Source organism: Myotis myotis, unplaced genomic scaffold (genome assembly GCF_014108235.1).
Source record: "Myotis myotis isolate mMyoMyo1 unplaced genomic scaffold, mMyoMyo1.p scaffold_m19_p_9, whole genome shotgun sequence".
NCBI lineage: Eukaryota > Metazoa > Chordata > Mammalia > Chiroptera > Vespertilionidae > Myotis > Myotis myotis.
Genome location: NW_023416401.1, coordinates 50,963,730 through 50,991,291, shown reverse-complemented (window position 1 = coordinate 50,991,291; position 27,562 = coordinate 50,963,730). Strand labels below are relative to the sequence as shown.

At 41.5% G+C, this 27,562-nt stretch overlaps 1 protein-coding gene across 1 annotated transcript in view; it reads left to right on the top strand.

The window, feature by feature from the left end:
- Window positions 1–6,869: 6,869 nt before the first annotated feature.
- Window positions 6,870–27,562, top strand: part of CDH20 (cadherin 20) — a 212,004-nt gene continuing 191,311 nt past the window's right edge. The window contains exon 1 of the mRNA XM_036323803.1: window positions 6,870–6,964. The gene's annotated coding sequence lies outside the window, so the exon portion shown is untranslated. The remainder of the gene's footprint in view (window positions 6,965–27,562) is intronic.

The window sequence follows — 27,562 nt, the reverse complement described above, 5'->3', positions numbered from 1 at the left end:
AATGTCCTGAAGTTTACACGAGAAATTTTTTTCAGACCTCAGAGAGAAAATATATTCTAGCCTTCAGGTTTTCCAGCTGCACCCACCATCAGATTCAACAAATATTTTCATCTTCCCAGACATTTCTATAATCAGAAGTCACCTTTGACTCCAGACATGATCCTTTTCCCCCAAAGCCAATTAGTAAGGGACAGAGGAGAATTTTTGGACTTTGCCTAACAAAATCCAACACTAGCCAGGATCAATATTTTGCAATTCCTCATTTTCTCTGTTGCCCCACATCAACTGTTTTTTTTATTCCACACAGCAAACAATTACCTAGTGCCAACAAAATGCCTTGCACTGTGCTAGGTGTGTGTGTACATGCAAGTGTGTATGTATATGTGCATGTGTACATATTTGTGTGCTTGTGTGTGTGTGGGTATTGTATGTGCTTGTGTGTACCTTCATGTGTGCATTCGTTCATGTGTATTTGTGTATGTGTGTTGGGAGAAAGAGAGACACAGAGAGACAGACAGACAGACAGAGAAAGATAGAGAGATGTTGAGACAGGAGCATGCAAGACAAGTAGCAAAAAACATTAATTCAATGTAATACTGACACACATACTGATACATTTCTGTCTCTATTCTCTTTCAGGTCCTGCTGCCTCATTGCTGGGTCAGGCCGTTATCACATCTTATTTCAGGGCCTGCAGGTCTCCCAGCTGGTCCCCACCGCGTCAGTCTCCCACCTCTGAAACATTCCACACTCCAACACAGCTGCAATGTGTCACTCCCAGGCTCTAAAGCAACCCCTTCTTCATTGCCTACAGAATACCATCTACATTCCACCACTAGTATCCAAGACCCTCTGGGCTCAGCTCCCTTTCTAGTTTTATCCCCATTTAATGCCAAGTGCACATGGGCTGAAGGCAATCACAGGAGTCGCTCAAAATCATGATGTGCGTTACCAGGTCTCTACCTTTGACCATGGATGGTAGCCCTACCCTTTCCTGTGTATCCAAATATTACCCATTCTTCAGAACCAAGACCCAACATCACTCCTTCCACGGAGTAGTCTCCTGTCCCTTGTCCACAGAAAACAATCTCTCTCCTCAGGGCTCCCACAACACTCCAGTTTTGATCCTTTAATACAAACTGTCCATTTTTGCTTAGATCCTTTATTTTGCTCAATATGAAGGCTTGTCTCCCAGATTATAAACTTCTTGAGAGCAGTCACTAGTTTTCTCTTTGAAACCTCTACCGTAACCAGCATAGCATCTTGCCCATAGCAAGGACACTGTGTTTAAGTTTGTCAGATTCTACTGACTAGATCAGTAGTGTCAACTTCCTGAATGTTATCTCAAGCACTGAATGCTTCTGCGGCTACTTCTCCTTGGAGCGGATGGTGGCATCTGTCTGTACTCTATTCACAAACCCAGTAAAACCGACAGGCATCAACAGTGAGGGAACCAAATTCTTCTGAAAATGTCTGAAAGTCACTGATTAACCCACAGTCAAGGGATATAATGAATGCATATGTTACACCAAAACAAAAGTAAAGTAACAGAACTGAAATGGCTTTAGTAAAATCGGTGTAGAGGCCTCCTCTGACTTGTATATCAATGCTATAGAAAATAAAGAACCTACTGATAACAGGAATTCCCAATTTTGTGAATGTGTGTGTGTGTATATTTTTAACCAAAACAACTGTTCTATGATGAATATTCATGGTAAAGACATGTTATGAAGCTACAAAATATTTTTAGTGTGTCTTTGTCATCAGTTCTGCTAAATAATGATCATTACAAATCCAAAAATATCTTGAATGGATAATACTAAATAATCTAGATCACGAAATTGCATTACAAGGGTATTAGCTGACTCAGGAGACTAATTATAAGGAGGTATTTAGCTGCTTATTGCTCCTCTCAGTTGTAAAACCATAAACCACACCGTATGGGCAGTGGCTGCCAATCATGGTCAGTGTGAGGTAACAAAAATAGCTTTGAACAAGGGTCAGGAGCCCCAGCTTGGCCATTCACTCTGTGACCTCGGGAGCTCTTAATAAAGATCATTCCATAGGAGAAAAGCAGATCCCTTTCTTAGAGAAACACAGCTATACTAGCAACTGCCGCTGCTCATTCACAAAAAACAATCTTAAACTGCAGAAAGATGAAACAATCTTAAACTGCATGTGCATGCATGCACGCGCGCGCACGCACAAACACTCATTCACCTTTCTCAGACTAATACCTTCTTGCTTAATAGGCCAGTTTAGTATTACTATTAATCAGACAATTATTATCTGAGCAAGTGTTATCCATACATGCCCTAAATAACAGTAGCTGACAAAAAGTATCAAACTGCTTTCTTATCAACAGAATTTATCAGTCAGAAGTCAAAGCTAAAATTATTATATTTATTTCTAAATCTACTTTTGAACAGTAAAAATAATTATATCATTACATGGTGTTTTTAAGTTTCCAAAGTGCCTGCCAACTATTTCATTTAATCCTAATAGCCCAATAAAGTCAATAAGACATATTTTTGGAACTGTGCAGAATTGGTGTTAGTGGGTTTTCTGAGCACCTCCGCTAACCTAAATTTGGGGATACAAAATTATTAAGACAAGGTTCCTAACTTTAGGCTGCTTTTGTTTAGTAGTAGAGACAACACATTGTATTCCAATTATTATTTATGCATTTTAGAAATCCCAGGGGGACACAAAGGAGGGTATTGTATTTCTACTGGGAAAAGAAATGTATGTGTGGAGGTGCAGATAGAGGGAGATATCAAACATGTCTTTCATGAGAAGGTGACTTTTTCATTGAATTATAGTTCCTGTTTTGCCTGTTCCTAGGAGAAGCTATATGTGTGTTTCTAAATCTCTGTGAGCCTGACTTGCCTCATCAATTAAATATGGATAATAATGCTAAACCCACAGGGTTACCAGGAGGATGGAATGAGAGAGCATGCAGTAGAGCAATATGTAAGTAGAAAAGCACCCAAGAAATATGGCATTTTTATTTGTACTTTACAGAGGCGATAATCTGGCTCGCTCCACAGGTAACTGGCTTGTCCAAGATTGCCCCACACCCCTCCCCAGTGCCGTGGTCCTCCCCCCACACTGCCCACTATAACACTGGAGACTTGCAGAAAGCACTTGTCCTGACAACATTTTATGGGTCCTCAAATCATGTTAACATATTCACATATAGAAACATTCCAATGTCTGAAGACTTTTCTGTGAAATGTTGCTTCTAAATCCTAAGAGGATACTCTCCTTAAAAGAAGTATCCAACAGAGCATTGTAAGAGAGGAATCGTACAGGGAACATCTTAAATATTTAATGCAAGGATAAAACAGTATATCCTTTTCTTTTTTACAAAGGGTTTTAAACTACCCAAAGTTTCAGAGAGTAAAATGCTGCAGATCCTCAACTGTTTTAAGTGATTGAATTGTGAACTTTAATAGAAAATATCTGATAGAAATGTGTCTTGCATTTAGTAGGTACTCAACTACTGCCAAATTTAACCTGATCACTTCTACCCCTGAAATTGTAATACTAAAATTTCTCCACTCATATAACATCTATAAGTTTTGCTTTAAGCCAGTCTATTTTAGTCCACTTTTTAGCTCCTGAAAGGTAAAATTTCATTAAATTTGATTATGTCTCCTCTACATAATTTATATATATATATATATATATATATATATATATATATATATATATTTATATTCTTCCCTTATTAATAGTAGGATTAAAAGTCTGAAAATGTTAAGTAAAAATGTATATTTACTATATATTTAATACCAGACAATATGTTGGAAGATGAAAATATTCATACTCTCATGGGAAATTCACAAATAGTAGGATTTACTGAATGTATCCATCTGCATTACGGTTCTCCAGAGAAACAGAATAGGAGATAGATAATAAGGAACTGGCTTGTGCAGTTATTGAAGGTGACAAGTCCCAGTTTCAAGACACCGGGAAGGAGAAATCTCTCTTACTAAGGGAAGGGTTGGCCTTTTTGTTCTATTCAGGTTTTCAACTGATTGGATGAGGCCCACCACATTGAGAAGGCAACCTGCTTTACTTAGTCTACCAATTTAAATGTTAATCTCATTAAAAAACACCTTCACAGAAACACCCAGAGTAATGTTTGACCAAACATGCAGGCACCCTGTGACTCAGTCAAGTTGACACATAAAATTAATCACACCATTCCTCAAAAACACAACTTTTTTCCCCTCTAAATTGCAATAAATTAATCATCAAGGACAAATCACTTCAACAAAACACCAAGGATCTGGTTCTCTTTTTAGATAAGGAGGCAGTTAAGCTGCTGGTACCTGAAGGCTGTGGCATATTGATTAGGCTAGTTTAGGTCAAAGTTCATCTCCACTGCTTATGAGATAGGTGACCTGGACACACTACTTACATTTCTGAGTCTCGCCTTCCTCATCTACTAACATGGGGAAATAATATATTTAAATATAGTAGTAGTTGGAAAGATTGAATGAGATGACTCATGAAATGCATGTCTGTCACATAAAAGTTCTCAATAAACTGCTCTAATATGAATAACTAGGGGCCCAGTGCACGAATTCATGCACCTTGAAAGGAACTGTGGACCACAAGGCTGCGATGGGCACAGGGGTGGGTCTTGGCCCATCTTCTGTGCCCCCATCCTGCTCCTCCCACTGCGGCCCCCTGGTCCTAGGTCTGCTGGCAGCCTCGCTGCCCCTACTGCTGCTCCTATGCGCTGATGGCATGGAGCAATTGGGGCTGGCGCCAACATCTATTGTGAGCGGGGCCGGCGCCATCAGCAGGTGTGAGTAGCAGCTACTGCCCTGATTGCCCCTCAGAAGCAGGGGAGTTGGAGAGGCCCCCAGGGGTGATTGGGGCCAGCAGCTGCCGCTCATACCTGCTGACGGCACCAAGCAATTGGGACCAGCGCCAGGCACTAGCAACGGATGTGAGCTGTGGCTCTGGCACCGGCAGCAGGGGTGAGTGCCAGGCAGGAGCAAAAAGTTTTCAGTAACCACCAGAGGCTCACCCCGATGACAGCAACTGGCGCCCCACCTTGGTCTGAAGCCCCTGCTCACCTACTCCACTATCCCGCTACAGCTGACGCCCACCATGTTCCGCGCTCTGCCACCTGCTGCCAATGCTCGCCATGTTCTGCGTGCACCCCCTGGTGGTCAATGCACGTCATAGTGACCGGTTGTTCAGTTGTTCCACTGTTCGGTCTATTTGCATATTAGGGTTTTATATATATAGATTACTGTTATAACTGTGAGTTCCAATTCTAGATCTTTCTGATACATATTAAAATATGGCAGAATTGCCTTAAGCAGGATGTTTATTTCTATTGGCACACACTTGGGGATTGTATCAATTATTTATACACATCATTTTATCAGTTGTTTATCTACATAGATCATTTGACCACAAGCACAAGTAGATCGTTTAGTAATTAAGCTATTCAATCAAAATAACTTTCTGTATTTAGAAAATCACTGATAGGAGAGGAAATCCTAAAAGTACCACATGTAAAGATTATAAAGGGAGAAGTGGATGCAGAACTGGGCAGAGTTCCTCTCTACCAACTGGCTAAAGCCAAGATGTAATCAGTAACTGAAGAAGTTGACATTGTAGGGCAGGAGACAAGAGAGAGATTGTCCCTCCTGTTTACCTTGCCTATTTGACCCTAGAATATTGAAGATTGGTCTATAGTTGGAATCGCCTCCTAGAATGGCTCTGTCATAGTTATTGTGTAAACTGGGAAGTGCTCTTCACCAAGGCAGTCTCAGCTTCCTCCTCTGAAACTTCTGCCCTTTCAAGTACCTCTGCTCCAATCCTACTTCATCCAAAGGCTTAAAACTCTATGGTTTTGTTATGATGATAATGGAAGGAAATATGAGCATGTGGCTAAATCCTTTTTTAAAATTTATCTTTATTGTTGAAAGTATGACAGATGTTCCCCCATTGACCCCCTCCTCACTGGTAGATCAATGATTGAGGTTCTCTTCTCCCTCTGTGATCTCTCCTCACTCCTCCTCTTGGAAATTAGCATCCTCTGCACCCTCAAGGTCAAGGTTAAACCTAGGATGCTATTCACCTCTTTTCTGATCCTGTTTGCCTATCTTTTTCTGTTAACTGCCTCTTCCTGAATCTAGAATCTATGCAGAATAAGTCACTTCAACTTCCATTTCAATGGGGTTTGGATGTAGATATGCCATTCCCGCCCCCCCCCCCCAAATCTGCCTACCCCCTTTCCTCTTCCTCTTAACATTTCCTCACTCTCTCAGCCAATAGAAGAGTTTAAATAGGCATCTAAACTGCATTTAAAGAATTAACCCATTTTGCCCCTCACTGGTCTAAACCACAGGGTGCCAATCGGAGGCTAATTGCTTTCCTCTGGTGGTGTTCTGACAGCTCCTCAGAAGGAAGGAGCGAAGCCCACATTCCTGGCACCAATTGGCTAATTCAATTTTCACCGGCATTAGCCTCTGTCAGAATATTCATGAGAAGGGAAATGAGGACCCGCGGCACAGGCAGGCGGCAGCCACTCCGGCTAGTGAAGGCGCGAGGGAGTGGAAGCGGATTGCGCACCACGCTCAGGGGACGGTGACCACAAATAAGAGGTCTTCTCCCTGGCGGGGTCCAGTGCAGGGGGCCGAGGGAAGGCAGGGGCAGGGCATCCGCGGAGTAAGCGCTCCCGGCATTGCCGCCCAACTCCTGGTGACCACGCGGAGACTTTGCAAAAGATCCGGAGGCAGAAAAGCGGTGACACTTCTGACGGAGGGGACAGGGGGGTGGGGGTGGGGGGACGGGGGCAGAGCCGTGAGCGGGGGGCAAAGGGACCCAGCAGGACACCGGTCGCTCTGTGGGGTTGGCAGCAATGTGAGCTGGACTCCCGCCCTGGAGGAGCCTGGACCAAACGTCCTCGGAGAGTCGCCGGCCGTGCCAGGTAAAGTGGAGAGCTCGGGTCAGGCCCCTGCGTCTGTCCCCAGGCTCCGGGCGCTGGAGCCCAGTCTCTCGGGGGGAAGTCGATCCCAGGCTCTGCGCGGGGTCCTGCTCCCTGACGCGCTCTCCCTGCAAATACTCGCCTCCGCAGCGAGTCTGCGGGCAGGTGGGAATCGGACTTCCTCGGACTTTGGGAGGAAGGGGACGTGAAGGGATGTCTGGACTGAGGAACTGCTCTCTGGGAGAAGAAAGCTGGGGCGCAGCGGGGTAAAGGAGGATGCGGGCACTGGCAGCCGGAGCTGGGCACGCGGGGGTAGGGAGACTCGCTGGGGCGCTAGGCTGGGCTTCGCTCTCGCTTGCCCCAAGGGCGGCGCCTCCCTCCAGCTGCCCATGGAAGAGGGCCAGCTGCGTCCCTCGTCCCTCGCTTAGGGATGCCCACCCTGGAAGGGGGACTAGAGATCCAGGCTCCGGGGAGGCGCCAGGCGCCTGTGAGTCCGGTTGCAGTCGTGCTTAGAGCAGCACCCCCACCCGAGCTCAGCCGAGAGAGAGAAGAATGTGGTGATGACTTGTGTCCCGACCACCTGCCGGACATAGCTAACTCCCCGGATTTCCTGTCCCCGGGCCTTGACACTCCCAGGGAAAGCTCTGAATTGCTGGATTGCGTGTGGGTTGTTTGGGCTTTGCACATTGTAGTTGCACTGGGTAGGGCGGAAGTACTGAGGTGAGGGGGCAGTGAGAGGTGAAAGTTGCAGATTTGTAAAGGAAATGCTACAGCGGAAACCCACCTGGCCCTTAGCAACAGGAGAGACTGTGAGCTGGACTTAGGCTGAAACCGGACCTCTGCCTGGCTATCCACCTCGGGGCGGGCTGGGGGCTGAAACCTGGAGGGCAGCCCCGAGGCAGCGCCAGAGCCTTTCTTTTCCTGCGGAGACCAGGCAGGGAGTAAGAGCACTGGAAGCAGATCAATGGGGGATTGCTTGGTCGCCTGAAAGATTCACAGCTTGCTGTTTCATTATTGTTGCCATTATTATCACCAGTATTAACGCTATTGATGTTGTTATTGGCAGAAATGCCAGGAAGGATTTTGTCTTCTGACTGTTATAGTTCGCCTGGAAACTGAGCCTGCCCCTCCCCAAATAAAATGTCCCCTGACACCCTCTGGTTCCTGATGTATCTTCCCCACCAAAGAAAATTACCCCACAGAGATGTGGCAGTGTCAGGGATCCAGCTAAGGAACTGGATCTACCTAAGAACAGTGAAAACAAGAAAAAGTCACAACTGTGAAATGTGCTTGCACCAAGGCCACAAATGAATATTAATGCCAACTGATTACCTTTCTCTGCATCATCTGGCAGTGGAACCCTGAAGGCACTGCCAGTCTGGAACCCCATGCTTGACCCAGCTTTTTCCTCTTGTGTATTATACTGTCTGGAAATTAATTTTTCTCTTAGTGTGACCCTCACAGTCTCACTGGGCATGTTACTACTTGGCAGGGGCAGGCTTCAGTTCCCAACACTGGAGGCAGCCACAAGGGCACCTGCGGCTGCCTCCTCTTGGCGTGGCCCCTGGTTAGAACTCCTCCATGGAACAGGCTTGGCCAGCTGATGACTCAGAAAATAGGGCAGGAGTGTGGGAGAATAGTGTCCAAGTTAAACCAGTATGGGAGATGAGGTCAAACCTCCTTGCTGGCCACATCCCTTCCTGTCAGAGAGACAAATGAAGAGCAAGCAGAAAGTAGTATGAATTGGAACCAAGATCTCAGAGTCTGGGTAGGCTGTTGCCACTGACTTTGGTATAACCTTTCCTTCCCAGTGCGGATTTTCCCTGTTTGCTAGTGTACCCATAGCCATCCCTTCCTAATAGGATAGTTGTCATTTTGTATCCCCAAAATGCTTTGAGCATCCTGGGAAAGGACAGTCCATAAAATATGCATTTTTAAAGTTTTGTGAAAAGTTTGCTACACTGCAGGTTAAGGAGATTGATACATTTTTAGCATGTGTGCCATGTGGCAGTGTGAAATTAAAACGGAGAAGTACACACATAAAAATGACTTAGCATTCTTGACATGCTTGTACATACTTGTAGAAAAAATTATCTTTCATTTAGGGCGAGTTGCCCAGGAATTTAATCAGTGTTTATACTACTGAACCACCCCCTTCTACCTTTCTCCCCTGTAAAATTTTATGACCCACTTCTCACAGGATCAGCAGTGCAAATGTGGTAAGCGCTGGGAGCTGAGAGCTGAACAGCGGTTGTTAGGGGAACCGTCACAGAGGGTTTGGAGACCAGTATGGGAACAAAGATGCCATCATCCCTGCAAAATAGGAAAATGTTCTTCTGGGAAGGACGGTTGAGCAATGAGATCCAGCATTGGCCACCATCTGCTCTCAGGTCCAGGGAGGGGACTCCATCAGATGGTTCAAAAAGGGCCAACCCAGGTGTTTTTCCCTCTTCCTTTTGGTAAAGGCATTGCCTGCATCTTATCTGTGGGTTGGTGTTAACTTCTCCGGCCCTGCCTGTACACTGCAATAGCTCGCCCTTGCCATTTCAAAGAGATTCAGAGGTACTCTTTCAGCCCCTTATATATCTGTAAATATTCCTCAACCTCTGAAGCTTCCCAAAGACATGCAGCTATTGGCGAATTTAAGTAAATAGTTGGAAGTAATCAAGAGAGCCACTGAAAAGTGAATACGTTTTCCCCTGGTGGAGAAGTCATTGAATGCCATTTGAGCTAGAAAATTAGCAGTTTAGAAAAGCAAGAGGGATTTCCTTGACTTCCCTCTCCCCATAAACCAGTAGTTGTATTTTTCTTTCCTTCATAGTAGTGAGCACTGTTTGGTTAAGCATTTTTTCCAGTTTTAGATTTAGAATAGGGGTTTGCCTGGTGGTGTTCTATGGACAGAGGAAAAATGTAAAGAGATACGGAAGGAAGAGCTGCAGTGGCTAGAACATAAATCAGCCAGAATATATGGGGGGTGATGAGAATAGGTCTTTTCACCCTAAAAAAAAAATGTCTACTTTGGAAGAAAAAGCAGTCTGATTATTGGCATCCAAGGCTGAAACCAAGGCAGCTGATGCTGAGAGGAGCCAAAGGGCAGTTCTTCTTAGTTTAGAAACAGCAAGACAGCCTCTGCCAAAGATTGCTGTAAACACGGAATAAAGATTTCATTGTGGGCTGGTGTGACTGGAATAATTAGACAGTTAATTGTTCATTCTGATCTGGTGGTGTTGCAATCAGGAGTGCAGAGCAGCGAAAATAAAAGCAAGGGCAAAGCAGAAAAGTAACACATACCTCTCTCTTCACTTGCTTCACTTTGATGGTACTTTGGAAAATCCTGTTAGTTAAAAAACAAAACAAAACAAACCCCAACTTATCTCTGTTCCCAGAACACTGAAGAGCTAGACCCATTGCTGCCAACCCTGCCCCACCCCCAGGCTCTACTCTGAATATGGAAAAATTTCTCATTTTCTAAAATAGCATGGGAAACTATAGTAAGAATGAATGGCTTAGGTAGTTCTGGTATTAATTAATAGATTCCAGTTAGGTGCAAGCCTTAGTGTTGGCTCAATAAAAATATATGCAAATAGCATTATATTTTTGCACTTTTCCAACACTTTTTTCACAGGTATGTAGGGGTAAATAAGTAAATACTCCATTTTTTACATTTAATTATTTTATAATGTGAAACAAATTGCCTAGTGATTAATCTTGCACATTTAATTGAAGAAATAACCTCCTCTGTATTTTCATGCTAATTAGGAGATAAAAGAAAATGTATTTTAAGTGATAAAGGTAATTTTAAGTAGCTGAGCATCTACAGTTATTGTACACAGTAGACTATAACTTACTGTTATTTACTAAAAGATGTCACTGTCATAAATTCCTTCTGAAATGACTTGTGCAAATGGAGAAACAAGTAAGAGACTACAGAGCGCATTAAGTACATAGCATCTCAGGAGGGGACAGAATCATGAATTTAGCACGTTCAAATCCACCCTGAATCCCAATATTGACATGGAGTATGGAGCAAAGTTTTCATTCTTTGAATTAAAAAAGGAACACCTTTTACCGTCAAAGTTAAGTATAACTGTACTGGGAATAAAAGTACTATGTTATTTTTTAAAGGGATAATAAATTACACAAAGTCTCAAAAGAGAAATACTTAGTTTCTCCAGGATATTCATTTTGTCTCAATGTATTTAATAAACACAAAACTATCTTTACTAACCTTTAGTTTATTTTATTCATCGTAAATCAAAGGGGCTGGCAAAGGCAAAATACTTACTCAAGTGCTAAAAAGCATAAGTGGTACAAAATTATAGAACTATCAAGCTTTCAGAAGGCAAAATTCTATCTTACAAATAGTCTACAACAATTAAAAACAGAAAATCATGTTGCCATATTAAGTTATGACAACAACACATTTTCAAGAGAAATTTAGCCTTTTCTCATTTAATTGCTATTTATGGTTTGCTAGACTTTCAGAATAACCTGCCAATCTCCTGCTAACCAAGACTGTCTAGTTAAGAACATTCCCAATTACATATGGATTAACTTAATTTTAGAACCCTCAGAGTATTCAACTCAAAGCATTACTCAAGTGCAATGCGAAATAGAAATGATCCAATTCCCTCAAGGTATATGCAATATTTTTTAAGCTTAAGGAATCATAAAAGAGAGCACATTTGGTATGGAAATACCTCAGTGAATAATTACAATAAAGGAGTAAGGAAAGCTATAAACTGTGGATATTTTTAAAGAAAATGCTAAGTTATAATGGTACCACTCATTTTTTTCTCCCAAAGCAGTAAGAGCTGGTCATGTAAAATACCATGAAAAGTACAAATATCAAAGACATGACCAGCACTGCCTGAAATGGGGTTATTGTTGCTATATATAAGAATGTTTCACAAACTAATAAAAAAATTTGAACTTTATTCTCATTAATATCATGACCAAGTTGAGTAAACATAATTAATAAGATAATAATTTCATATCATGGCAATGGCCACATCTGGTTGTCAAAGAAGTTTATTTGACATATGGCAACTGGTCAAGCCCAACCACAATCTGAAACACTGTGTTCAACATCTGCCAGGAAAACAGAAACCTAACCCTAATATGAAATTACCTATGCCCAGTGCACTTACACCTATCTACCCCTGCTCCTGATTTATAACTAAAATAAGCTATGTGAACCTTTCACCAAAAATAAAAAATAAAACAGGGCGCATAAGGAACTAAAATGCCTCTAGATAAGTCATCAGCCTGACTTTTTTCTTTCTTTTAGGTCTGACCTTATTTGAATGAACAAGGTAGTCTTAGTGTTTTCCTAGTGAAGAGTACATAGTGTAATTTATTGGCATAGTTGGGGGCTAGCAGTTAAGAGAAAACCAGGATAGAATTAGCATGAAGATTCAGTTACCCCTTGTACCCAGAGAGAGTGGTTTACTAGGATTCAAGTTAAGTTGTGGTCAAATAGCATGGCAGAATGGGCAGTACAGGACTCTTGTTCTCTGGCTGATAATTTTGGATGGAACCAAACTTTGGTTTCCACTTTCCAGCAATAAATTAAAGTACGGTTTATTAAATAGTAGCTTATGCAAATTGATGGATATACATTTTAAGTGTGTACCTGAGTTTAAATACTTAGATGCACTTATAAAAATCTGTAGCTAAAGTTATTGTATATGATGTTTTATTGAAAGAATAATGTACATTTTATATCATACTAGAGGCCCGGTGCACGAAATTCGTACACTGGCTGGGGTGTCCCTTAGCCTGGCCTGTACCCTCTTGCAGTCCAGGATCCCTCAGGGGATGTCCGCCTACCTGCTCGCTGCTACTTACGCTCGGCTTGCTGCTCTTTAATGCTGCCACGGAGGCGGGAGAGGCTCTCGCCACCGCTGCTGCGCTCACCAGCTGTGAGCTCAGCTTCTGGCTGAGCAGTGCTCCCCCTGTGGGAGCACACTGACCACCAGGGGGCAGCTCATGCGTTAAGCATCTGCCCCCTGGTGGCCAGTGCGCATCATAGAGACCAGTCGTTCTGCTGGTCATTTTGAAGTTTGGTCAATTTGCATATCAGGCTTTTATTATATAGGATGCATTTTACTTTGTTTCACTTTATAAAGTCAATATCATTGAATCCTTACCAAGTCCTAATTTGGGTTAATTTGTAGATATTATGAATAATCAAGAACTTATAATTTGTTTTTAAACCAACCTTTTAAACCTACTGAAGTAATTTCATTCAGCAATTTAATTAGAAATTGGCTAAAGACATTTCATTTAGCAGTAATTTCTAAAAGCAACCAAATACATGTTTTTAAATTTGAAAGATTATTAGGACTCTAATAAGAGTATCAAAACAGATGCTCAAATCTTTGCATTTAAGATCTTTTTGACTAGACATGGAGAGTGGGCAGTATCACCTACCTACCATCTTTTAAGGTCAGGGGGGAAAACCAAGTAGATATTACAGTCATCTCTGTGCCCACCTATAACATAAGCCCACGGACTTCCCTTACCTCTTCACTTTCTGGAAACAATACAAGCCCCAATAGCACTTTTTCAAATCTCTTGATTCCCTGCACCCAGGGCTCATCTGGAGTGTGAATTTGAAACAGTACCATCATCACATCACTGAAAGAAGCCACACTTGGGAGCATGTGTTTTGTAAGCTTTTTTTATATTAAATAAGAATCTAAATCTGTGCTCATACTTTGCACAAATTGGCAAGAACTCCCAATGATGCTCATCTATGTATATAAAAACCTAAGATGCAAATTGTCCCCGCTGGAGTTTGACTGGGAGACTGATCGCTCTCTATGATATGTGCTGACCACCAGGGGGTGGCGCAGAATGAAGGAGGCCCTGGCCAGCAGCTGGAAGGCAGGCCCCGGCCAGGCCTAGGGACCCTTTCATGCACCGGGCTTCTAGTCTTATAAATAACTATCATGTATCACTTAGTATGCTTGCATTATTATCACTACAAATTATATTGAAATAAAATAGTATCTAGCAATCAAAGGACATCTTCATTAATGTTATAGTTTTGAAATGTGATAGTTATATCTAGCTTTACCCTTAGTCTATATTCTCACCTCCATAATATCAGAAACTTTTATTTCAGTCTAAAAATGTGAGGCATACTTGCATTTGGAAACAAAATCCTCAAATAGTCATTAAAAAAATTAATCCACTTGGCAATTCAGCATCTCAGTGGAATACTCAGGCAGCTAAGCACAGGGGCTGGTGAGCATTTGGATATCAAATTGCTGATGGGGTGCTCTTTAAACACAGGAAAACAACAGATTTCTCCATGATAGAGAAGTGCTGTCCATCTCTTTGGATACATCTACTAGTATATAGCTTGCTTGTGTCAATTAAAATGTGTAGCATTTAGAGAGAAAGCAAACAGAGCAATAAAAATAACTGCCCTTTTATTTAACCCTGCCTGTGCCAGATATTGTGCTGCATGCATCACAGGCACGACCTCATTGATCCTCTCTGTGAAGTCAGCATTGTTACCATCTTCATTTCGCAGATGCAGAAGGTGAAGCACAGGTGAAGCAGTCGCATGGACAGATTTCAAACCCAGACCTGTCCAGGTCCCACATCTGTACTCCTAACCAGGGAGTCACACTGACTCCCCCAGAGCACAGCTTCTTAATCTCAGCACTACTGACATTTGGGCCCAGACAATTCTTAACTCTTCATTGGAAGGGTGAGAAAGGAACTGTCCTGCATATTGTAGGATACCTGGTCTCTACCCACAAGATGCCAGGAGCATCCTCTCAGCTTTGATCACCAAAAAAGTCTCCAGACATTTTCATATGTCTCCTGGGGAGCAAAATTACTCCTGATCAAGAACCACTGCCATAGAGCCAACTTTAACCCCCACATATTGCTTATTAAAGCACACATTTTATTTTCAATTTAAGGAAAAGTCATCCATTTTTCAAAGTGTAAAACAGACAATTCTCATAGTTATGTTAGCCACATTACAGATGATTAAAAAAAAAAGATTAGACAAGATTTTGGGAGAAAAAATTAAGTGAACATGCCTTCATTAATATCAGGTCTTTTCCTGTTAAACTCATTTCCTTTGGAGCCCAAACTGGGTGATTGAGTTCTCTGATTATTTATTTATACCAACAAAGACTGATACAATGGCTAAAAAGTTTTTTAATCACAGTGCCCCAAATGCCAAGTAATAGACTGTCTACTGGACTCCAGGTCCCGGGAGAAGAGATGGGAATTCTCTTGTTCATTTTTACATCCCTTGAACCAAAGGTCATGCCTAGCACATTGTCAATGATCAATAAACACTTCTTTATAAGTGAATGAAATCATGGTTAACCCAGAACAGATGTTGAATGCTCTGTTGCAGGCCTCTGTTTGGACTTGACATTATTACATTTTGCTTTCATTTGTGGTATGGATGTGCACATGATGGTTCGCCAATCATATTTATAAATATAATGAAACCAGAAGGAATAGATAATACATTAGGTGAGGAAATAGGATGAACAAAGCTGCTAGGATGGGGTAGATGTAACAAGTTGAAATTTAACATGAACAAATGCCAGAGAGAACAACAAATCATGTGGAGGTTGAGTGGCATGCCAAGGCCCTTGGCCAAGGAAAGGCAGAGCTGGCACTGAGACCCAGGCCTCTTGATCGCCACTCTTTCCAGGGAGGAGTCAGTCCTGGCCTTGCTCTGTCTTGGTCGAGGCACATCTGAGGTGTCTCATTCTGTCCACTCACTGTGCTCTACCAAAGTTGTGTCTGAAAAATATAGCCCCTGCTGGCCTCAGAGGGGCTCAAAAATATGTCATATGAGAGAAATGGTAGAAGGTTTTCAAAACGGCAAACCTGACATGGCAAAGAGTTAGAGAGACCATAACAGTCACCTTCAAGTATCTGGAATATCTCTATGTGAAATAGAAATTAAATTAAGTATGCATTGCCATGGAGAACTGAACCAGGGCCCCTGAATGGAAGCTAAAACAGAGCAAAATTTACGCCATAATAATAATGAGCTTTTTTCCATGTGATGAATTGTCCTACATTGGAGCAGGCTCCCCTGAGGAGTAGTGAGCTCTTGGGCATCAGAGGGGAACATGCAGATGACTAGCCTATGAGAGGCAGAGCTCAAACAAGTGGGGGGACGTACCAGAGGTTCTTTGGATGCTTTCTAGTCCTTGTGTATGTGAATGCTTCTTTATAGGCTAGCATTGACCTAGTAACTATTCTGTGTAGTTCTATTCATAAAAGCAGGATTTATGTTTTTCTAACCCACATATTCAGAGTCATAGGGGTAAACTGAATAAACAGGAGAGGAGTTCTTATCATGTGCCATACAGAATAAGAACCACTTGCTCTGTGCCAAGTACTGTGTAAAGCACTTCACCAGCCTTATTCCATATATTCCTGAGGAAAAAAAACATGAAATAGGAATTGGTGTTATCACCATTTTGTAAGTGAGGAAACTCAGTCACAGAGAAGTTAAGTACCTTGTGTAAGATCACACAGCTAGTAATTCCAGCCTTGTTGCTTAGACCTGGGTCAGTACCAAGATGCCAAGTCTATGTCATGACTACTACAGCATACCGCCTTAACCTTCAGCAGGGGTACATGCTTCTGTTCAGAATGTTGGCGATTTCTAGAATTTGATACCTACAGCTATTTAATTGCAAATATCCCAAACATCTTCCACGTGATGTTTTAAAATGCATCATTTAAAAAATTATTTGTGCTTTTCTATTTCCACTCCCTTCAAACAGTGCAAATTCCTATGATTTAACTTTAAGTAAATGAGCCAAATAGGGGTTTTAGAGGTTTGTGGGGTTTTGTAAGTCTACAGAAGAAAGATTAGTAATGACATTTCAGACACTATTCTGTAAATGAAGGAACTAGAACCCAGGTCTCCAGGCTGAAAGTGCCAGAGTGAAAACAAGATTGATCATTTTCATTTCCAAAAATTCAGTAAATCCTAATGGTCACATTTTTTAGACAATTATATCATTAGACATGTGCTCTCTTCTTAGGATTCTCTTATTGGATTATCTTCTCTTTTATGATTATCTTGATGGGTATTTCATAAAACCAAACTGATTTTTTAAATTATTTTCTCTGCCTCTATTATTTCAGTGCCAAAAAGACACCGAAAAGCTCTAAACCATTCCGCCAGAGAGCCCTGGATTCAGCCTATTGGTAACTCTGATTTAGTTGAAAATAATGTCAACTTCACCAATTTAATCTGGCAACTTCCTATTTTTCAGTAATGCTGCCTCCTTCCCACCATTCCAGACAATAGTCCACAGGACTTAAAACCCAGTTCAGCATTTGCTTTCTAAATTTAATGTTGCCCTGGTATTACATGCACTTCAACACTTACTGAAGGCCATGATTCTATGTTTATCATTCATGCAAAGCATCAAGGACGTTGTAGGAGAGGCCCAAACACTTGTCAGAGGATTTAAAATGGCATCCTATGCAGCTCTCTGCAGACAACTGTTTTGCCAAAAGGCAAAGACTTGGCCAAAAAGCCTGTTCTTTATCTGTCAATGACAGGGACCATCTACTGCTAATGAAATAGTCTTGTGCCATTTCCCCGCCCACCCAGGTACATGTCTAATATAACTTCCTTGCTGAGCATCTTACCATAACATTTGCTCATCAGGGTACCATTCCACCATGCAAAATTGTGGCTTGAAGACGTTTATCTGACTTTATGAAGTGGAATGGAGATCAGCGCACTGATGTTTTATTCACAGATTTCCCGTTTTTACATTATTCCATAGGGGAAACATTTTTAAAAAGAGCATTCTCGGTATACTTTATGGTGGGAAATATTCCAAATCAAGAACCAAGACATCTCCTAAATGAACATGTCACAGCAAACATCTCTACAACTCCAAGAAGCATAGAGTGTGAAACCAGGAAAGCACACCTTTAATCATGTGTGAGCTACCAAGAATGTAGGATCTCATAGGTTATTGGGAGGATTCAGACAGAATAAATTAGGAATTGACCTGAGAAAGAAAGATCCTATGAGTATTGAGGAGTGGACCACGCAAGCATGTGCTGCTGTAGTACCTGACCTTGAATTTCCTTGAGTCAGTGTGGGCGTCAAAAACCATGTGACATCAATTTCTATGCTCAATCATGGTTCTGAAAAGTGTAGCTGGCCTTGTAATGCCACCTTTAGAAGTCACTGCGTAAGGGATATGAATAACTGGGGGAGGAGTAAATAAAGTATAGAGGAGAAAATGAATGACCACTATAGCCTATAAGGAAGCATTCACATACACGAGGACTAGAAAGCATGGCCTTATTTAGTGTAAGGGTAGAGAGGAAATATGTCATTATTAAAAGCTCATTTCATTATGATATGCAGCCTTTAAGCAAAGAGATCTGTTACCTTCCCTTCCCCATTCCAAACCACCATTATTTATGTCCTATGAAAGATACGTCTTGCATCTTTGAGATAAAAGGGAACCTTTCATACCTTTGGTGCTGGGTAAAAGAATATTTAAGCCAAATTGAAGGCATCAAAAATAAGTAACTGCATTGAAAAGTCACAACCATATTAAACAATAAACAATTTATGGAAGGAGCCCAGGAAAAATGTGTGTTTTTTTAAAAAAATTGAAAAGCATAGCTTCTGACAAGTATTGTTTATTCGTGAATATAAGTAGAATTTTTCAAGGAACAAAAATACAAAATAAAATGCAAGTTTGACACATGCATTTCTTTTTGAGGCTTGGCCAAAAAAAATCTATCTAGATATGAGGTTAACTGCAAAATTTAATTCTATGATCATTGTACTAATTGAGAGAAGAGGTCAGGATTATGTAAAATTATAAATGACCCAAAGTCATTGAAAGCTGAATAGGGAAGTGTTTCTGGCCTTTAACTTGAATACAGGTAAGCCTAAGGATGTAGCATTTCAAATTTTAAAAATATAAGAAAGTCTCACGGAACCGGTTTGGCTCAGTGGATAGAGCGTCGGCCTGCGGACTGAAGGATCCCAGGTTCGATTCTGGTCAAGGGCATGTACCTTGGTTGCGGGCACATCCCCAGTTGGGGGCGTGCAGGAGGCAGCTGATCGATCTCTCTCATCGATGTTTCTAACTCTCTATCCCTCTCCCTTCCTCTCTGTAAAAAAAATCAATAAAATATATATTATGTATAAAAAAAGAAAGTCTCGTAAATGAAGTCAGATGCCCAAAACTTGTCTTGTTCCCCTTCTCTCTTAGTTTAGCTTCTCTCTAGCTGTCCTGAGGTGCTGGTGGGCCATTCTCACCAGACCAAAGCTGGTTACTTTCTACTGGGTATGCCAGATAACCTGATAGTTTATCAGTTGTCCTCTTGCCTTCTGTTCCCTCAGAGCTCATGTGATTTTATTATAAAATGAATGGGTATGGGGCATGGGGGATGGGAGGAGGTGCTGAGAAAGTTAATCCAAGAAACACAGCCCCAGGTCTAACAATTCCTAGACTTCACCACTATCAACAGCTCAAAAACAAAAATACCATCTCTCTTAAACATTTGTCTGGTCCCAAGACAAATTGGATTATGAATTATTTCAAAGGGATTCTATGCATGCAAAGTGAATAGCTGTCAAAAAGCCATAATTAAGGAAATGAGATGCTGTCAATAAACTTGAAATAATGATTTTCCTTGGAGCAGCCACATTATGGCTTATCTTTTCTCTACCCCTCTCCCTCACATGGCCTTCCTCCAGGATAATCTAGAGTTTTCTCAATATAATTTTGAAGGGGAAACTCCCTATGTAGCTCTTCAGAGACTTTGAGAAATTCATAGAAAAAGCACTCTTCTTCCTTTCCAGGTTGCTAATGTTTTCTTAACCATCGTGATATATTTTTGGCCAATTATTACAATTGTCCTCCCTCCTCCCTCCAGTGTTCTATGCATTTCAGAACCCAATATAGATTCATTAGTTGCTGACTATACAATAAAAATGACCCTAGGTGTTTGGAGCCTTGCCTTTGTAAAGTTTTAAATGTGCTATTTTATGTCTTCAGTGCCAAATGCCAATAACCTTTCTTCTCCTGGCTACAACTGATTTCACATTATTTCTTTGGTCCACTGGAACATTTTAAGTCTCAACAAATGTTTTAAAATAAGAGTATGACTTTCCATGCCAAAAATAGTCACTTTCTTACTCTCAGTCTTAGAAACTGTTCCTGCCACGGCCTTGCTCATGTTACCTCCACCTTCTGGAGGAAACTACCTTTCTTTCTAACTATCTCTGATTTTTTTTCTCCCAGAGATGGCTCAAAACTTCTCTTCCTGAGTGAGACCTCAATTGGCCATAGGTTTCTTTGCCCACCCCCAAGACTCTGTTGTTCTCCCCTGGACTCAAACACATTTGTGCACCATGTCGCATGGTGTTTTCACCAGTGTCAGTGGTTGTCCAGGTGGATATTCTCTCTCCACCATCTCCTAACTGAGTCACAACTTCTTCAAAGCAGAGACAGAATGTGCCTCTTCTCAATGGCACAGAGCTCCCCTCTCTGAATGGTGGGGGTTCATCGACATCAATAGCCTGGTGCTTTACAACACCCCTGAAACATTCCACTGTGCCAGCTCAATGCTGGAATGTTCCAAGTCCACATCTCCAGCAGTGTGTTATCTGACCGACACAGCCACAGAAAGGTGAGAACGCCAGATGGTCCCTGCCATTTTGGGAAAGCAGGGGCTGCAAAGGTGGTGAGTGAAGGGCCTGAGAGCACAGCCAGAGATAAGAAAGGAAAATGGAAAGCTAGGAAGGGTGTTGGGAGGGAGCAGTAGGCAGAACTATGTGGAAAAGTTGTCAGTTTTTTTAAAATATGAATAACTACATTTACAGTTTACTTCTTAGAAACTAAGTGTAGTTTTGTGATGTGTTAGGTAAAGTAAATGTATTTTTAAATGGCACATGGGCTGTGCTTTAACAGTGAAAGACTGCAGGGGCTGAAATGTATACTCTGTGGAAGCTGGGAGGAACACTGAAATTACCAGGACAACTAACCATCCTCTCCATCTCTGAAGCCCAGGCACCAGGCGGCATTTCGGTAAATCTGTTCTCTGTGCCCTACCAGCTAAAAGATCTTCTGTGTGACCTTCATCGTCAGCCTCCTCCTAACAAATCCAACCCAAATCCAAAGTGAATGGGTGGATTTAGGTCCTGGAGTTTGTCTTTTTCCTGGGAAAAAAAACTAGAGAAATTTGTTAATGGTTAGCAGTTTGAATTATTCATTTACAGGTTGAACCTAAACCACAGTTATTCTCTGAATATGCCTTCCCAGGGTGAGATGTATGAATATGAGACATGCTAGAAACAGGCTAATTTAGAAGGAATTTGAGTCTTTAATGAAAGTTTCCTACAGATTCCATAATGACTCCACTGTTTTTGCCATGTAAAGAAGTATGCCCTCTTCACTGTCATTAACATGCACTTTTTAGACATTCATTCCTCACAGTACAGTGATGATTATTTTTCCATGGATATATACAGATTCAGCATGTAGAGGTTCTGCACTGAGAACCAGAACATACTCAAACAGTATCATCTCCAAACCAACACTAAAAACCAAATGCAACAACATAACAAATTAGACCAAAGCACTATATAAATTCCTAAACTACCACATGCATGTGATAAAAGAAGAATAAGCAAGATCAAAATTGGATATTTTGGTCAATCTCACACTGTAGCTCACTACAATGTACTTTACATTATGTCTCCACAAGCTAACATAAGCTGAAGATTAAATGAATGACTAAAGAGAATAAGGGCAAAGGTGGTGTATTAGTCTGCTAGGGCTGACATAACAAATAGCACAGATTGGGTGCTAAAACAAATTTATTTTCTCACAGTTCTGAAGACAGAAAGTCCAAGATCAAGGTGCCAAAAGCATCGGTGTTTAATGAGGCTCTCTCGTTTGGGTTTATATGGCCTCCTTCCCAATGTGCTCTCACATGATTTCTTCTTTGTGTACATGGGAAAAGGGGGGTAGGGGGAGAGGGAGAAAGGAAAAAGGAGAGAGGAGGGGGACAGGAAGAGAGGGAAGAGAGGGAAGGTGGAAGGAGAGATCTAGTATCTTACTTATAAGGGTACAAATTCTGTCTGATCAGGCCCTTTATGACCTCACTTAACCTTAATTACTTCCTTATTCCAAATACAGTCACAATGGGGGTTAGCACTTCTTAAACATAATACTTTAAGTGGGGGGGGGGGGGGGCACATACATTCAGTCCTTAACCATGACATTTCAACCAATAAAGCTTATTAAGGTATTTTTGTTTGTTTGTTTTGCATTTAGATTGACATAAGCACTAAGGAATCTTTAATTGTTATTTGAATCCACTACATTTAAGTGCTTTTCTCAGTGGTCACACAGTATCTGACTAATCTAAGACTGGATTTCAGGACCCCGTGCCATTGTTCTTGCTGGCAGAATATGGTGCTCCCTCACAATACCCCATTTTTTTGTTAGTGTTGTTTAAATTTCTGGCATAAAATTATTGCTGGTCTCCAAGCCTCCATTCTCATCTTCTAGCAGGACACTTAACTTTCTAACAAGACAGTACTCCCTTTAATAATCCACTTGGTTCTAGGACTGAGAATCCCAGGGATCTTTGATGTGTCAAGGTAGTTATGCAGATGGAGGTGAATCTGCTAGATTCCTTCTTCAATCAAGGGAACCATAAGTGGATACATGGAGCTCGTTATGCACTGGAAAGAGAGGGCTCGAGGCCATTACTGTAAACAGAAGTTAGGGTAATATCTGCTAACTGCTACAATGAAAACACCAAGTGTGGTTTGACACAATGGTAGTCTATTTCTTGCTCAAATCAAAGTTCTGCTTCATGTCAGGTAGTTCTTCTGAGCATTTTTCCTCCAAGCAGTGTCTCAAAAATTCAAGCTCAGACATCCTGTGACTCTCCCTCCCATCAGGATACAAATCTTTGCTCGAGGTCAGCAGAGTAGCAAAGATGGAAAATGTGGAAGATCTTTCAGAATGTTTTACAGTTACTAACAAAAATGGTGTCTTCCACTTTCAACTGCTTTTCAATGACCAGAGCCCTGCCATATGACCAAGCTAACAGCAAGGGAGGCTGGGAAATGTCCTCTTCCTGTGTGCCCAAGAAGAGGAAATGGGTCTCATTACCATCTGGCCAGTCTCTGACACAGCTCATAACCTTTTCTTCACCAGGAAGAAACATCTTGGTGCTTAGGTAAACTCATCTAGTTTGGTGGCATTGGCGATGGGGGAATACAGGTAGGAGAACAAATAATGCTCAGTAATGCCACTTTAGCTATGACATGAAATGCAAACTCCTTAACAAATCCCAGGAGATATAACACAGAGTACTGTATGATGGTTAAGTGCATTTTCTCAGGAATCAGTCTGGTATAGCTGGTGCTGCTGGTCACGCATTGCCCATAGCCCACCCATTTCTGTGGCTGTGGGTGCCACTCTCCCCATCTGATGATTAGCTCCTGTAGCATTGGTCGGGGGTAGATCCATAATTCAATGGAGTCTGCTTGGCTTTCAATTACTGTTCCTGACTCTCCCTGAGCAACTTACTTAAATTCCTGAACACGTCAGTTCTCTCTGAGCGAGTTCGCTCATTTGAAAAGTGGGGGTAATAAAGCCAATCTCAAAGGACTTCCACTTGATAATCTATAGAAAGCATTTTACACCTTCCCTAACATGTAGGAAACACACAATAAATGCTAACCACAAATATTATCAGGAGATAGGAACTATGCATTCATTGTGTGCCTCCGTACTACCTCTACCCAACAAAAATAACTGTAAAATCAAATTTTAAAATAACAATTTTTAGGTGGTATTCAGTAGTTTAAAAATAGCAGGTTTGGGATGCATAAAGCTAGGTATGAACTGTGCGACTTTGGCCAAGTAACTTGATGTCCTTCTTTAAAATATGTTCCTATTTCCTAGGTCACAAGATTGATGTCATGACTACCTATATCATGAGATAACGTAGAAATACCCAGCACAGTTCCTGTAACATAGCAGGTACTCAATACCTGTTGAGTAGCAGTTCCTCTCAAAATGTTTCCACATACAAGTGATAAAACGCCATCTTAATAAGACATGTTTTAAGAAAATAAATGATTCTAGTTTTAAGCAGATGCTTATTAGGGTGATAATTGATCTGTGACCTTCATCACTGCCCCCACCCCCATTTGACAACAGCTTCTGGATGCCTCTATTCGAATAATAATCATGGCAAAAACTCACATCTCATCATTCAGGAACTTACAGTACATATCTTACTAAACCATAATGAACTGAGGATGTGAAGAATAGCTGGATAAACAGGCCTCTCTATCCAGTTGTCATGTCTGTTTGTGACAGTAACTGGTATTTCATTGTAAAAGATGCTAATTTTAATCTAAGCTGTGGTGGTGTTGAGAGGAGCATAAAAGGAATTCTTGATTATCTATAGCAGTAACTGTGGTCCCCGGGGATACACTCAGAAACTTCGGATCACATATGGCAAGAGTGCTGTGATAAAATATGGATAAAATAAGCATCAATGAAGTGCCATGATTTATGATGATAAAGAAATGAAAAGTTTTGCCCTCTGTGATAAGTATTTCTGCCTGGTATTTATTTTTATTTTTTTACTATTTCTGGAGGCTTTACAAAGGACACTTGTCCTAATTATTATACCATTCTGTACCTAGACCATCATCTCATTTCTGTAACTCTTCTGTCAAATTCCTGGAGGCTCATCATAACTGTTTCAACAATGATGATTTTCCCAGGCTAAATTAGAGAAATAATAATTACCTGAGCTGCAGGACCACTTAGCTGCCTCCCAGAGTTAAACAAACACTAATTATTGCTTATTAGTATTGGCCAGGCTACAGAGAAAAGAGAAGTTGAAGTTCTCAGAGACACACAGCACACACCATGGGGGGAGTAGGGGGGGAGGGTGAATTCAGGTGATCACTATCTTTTCTTCAGAATAGACCACTCTTTATTTTAAAACTAGAGGCCTGGTGCATGAAAATTCGTGCACTCAGGGGGGTCCCTCAGCCCGGCCTGTGCTCTCTCACAGTCCAGGACCCCTGGGGGATATCCACCTGCCAGCTTAGGCCGCTCCTTAGGAGTTTGGAACTAAGCTGGCAGTCAGACATCCTTCTGGCAGCTTGGGAGTCCTTGGGGGATGTCCACCTTCCAGCTTAGGCCTGCTCCCCGGGTGGTTGGGCCTAAACTGGCAGTCAGACAACCTTAGTGCTGCCAAGGAATCGGGGAAGGCTCCCACCATCACCTCTGTTCTCGCAGCTGTCAGCCCAGTTTGTGGCTGAGTAGAGCTCCCCCTGTGGGAGTGCACTGACCACCAGGGATCAGCTCCTGCATTGAGCGTCTGCCCTTGGTGGTCAATGTGCACCATAGCGACCAGTAGTTCCCTGTCATTCCTCTGTTAGGGTCAATTTGCATATTACCCTTTTATTATATAGGATTATGTTCTCCCTGTTTGGGGGGCAGGTAGTATTACAATGATCTTTTTTAAAATCTTAAATGTGATAATACTAGATGATTAGATTGGAGATATTCAATATTCTTACTTGGTAAAATTAGAAGTTAGCAACACTTAATGCCCCCTTTCTCTGTTTTGACCAGTCCTTGAAATCTCAAAATCTGGAAACCAGTCAGAATCTTTCCTGTAACAAACATCCCATCACAGAATCCTAAGGTGGTCACGGCTTACTCACCAATTCACAAACTATCGCTTCCCTTTATGGAAGCTCTCATTATTAAAATCTACTCATTTTATTGATCCAAAATCTACCTTCATATATTTGAAATCCTAGTTTTGTCCTCTAGTACTGCATGAAATAATTCTCATTTCTTTTGTCATAACAGCTCTTCAAATATGTCAAGAAAGGCAGCATGGCTTCCCAGGTAGCCTCCACTCAGTCATCATGGGCATCTGCTGCCCACAGTTTCTACCCCATGGTTACCCTCTAACAGTTGCTCCCTCACTTCCAATCCCTCCATGATGTGTGCCCCTACTTACAAAAGAAGGGTCTGAAATCAACTTCCAACTTAGAAAAATTAATTTAATTATTTAGGGAACAAAGCCCCAAGTTTTTAGACTGCATTAGCTTCTCCACCTTCTGCTTCCAAACATGCTTGGACAACATACACCAAATCACATCCTTCTTTCCATTATACTTTTCTGACCTTGGGCCTTTTCTCATGTAAATACTGACCTCTAGCTAAGTCTGACTACTCTTCAAAGCCCACCTCTTTCACCAAACCTCAAATCCACAGCTTCTCCATCCCCTAGCTTCCCATAAAATGGACTTTCTTTTTTTAAAAACATATTTTATTGATTTTTTTACAGAGGAAGGGAGAGGGATAGAGAGTTAGAAACATCCATGAGAGAGAAACATTGATCAGCTGCCTCCCGCACACCCCCTACTGGGATGTGCCCGCAACCAAGGTACATGCCCTTGACTGGAATCGAACCTGGGATCCTTCAGTCTGCAGGCCAATGCTCTACCCACCGAGCCAAACCGGTTAGGGCGGACTTTCTTTTGTAATAGCAGCACTAATAATTTATTTACTTGTGTTCCCATTGGTTTTAATAGGACATTATGAAATCTGTACTTGAACAGGCAGCCTTACTTGCTCTTGAATAACCATATAGTATATACCATAGTGGTATGCATATCATTTAATGTTCATTAACATTTTTTCAATTGAATTAAATGCACGCAACTTATCAAGTGCCTTTTGAACACAATTTCCCAAGTTTGCCAACCCAACCCTCACTGAGATCTGTCTTGATCTCCACCTACATTGTCAATGTAGTTGCCACTAGGGACATGTGGCTATTTAGTTTTAAGCTCACATTAATGAAAGTTAAACAAAATTCAACCTTCAGTTCCTCAATCTCACTGGCCACATTTCCAGTTCTCATTAACCACATGTGACTAATAAGTGGACGGATAGCAAGATACAGAATGTTTCCACCACTGCAGATGGTTGTTGGAGAGCAAAGGTCTAGTCTAGACACTATTCCAAGGATAGAAGTGCTACCTTCCTTGCTGTGTGATTAGCCACATCACACTGTTGTCAAACAGCATGCAAGCCTTTGGCTAATTAAAATCCCCAGGTCTTTTTTGAATGAACAGCTTTTAAGCTAAACTTTCCTGGTACCACACTTAAATAATTACTGTGGGGGGTCTAAAGGTAATTTCCCTCTGCTTACCCCATTTAACCCTAATACATTTACTCTTTTCTATTTTATCCCATATATCCAGCTTATCAAGATCTTTAATGTTTAATTCTGGCACGTTTTAAGCTATCCTATCCTAGGTTTGTGACACCTATACATCTCTTCTGACTTCACATTAGTTGTTATTAAAAATGTTGTCTATAAGCAGGGTGACTATATAACTTGTCATCCAAGCAGGGACACTTTTCAGAGTGAAATGCAGTGCTGTGGAAATATATGCTGAGACATAGGCACTAACTGGGACTATGAGGCTAACCAGGATGGATGGAAATTTTTTTTCACAAAAGAACACCTTCA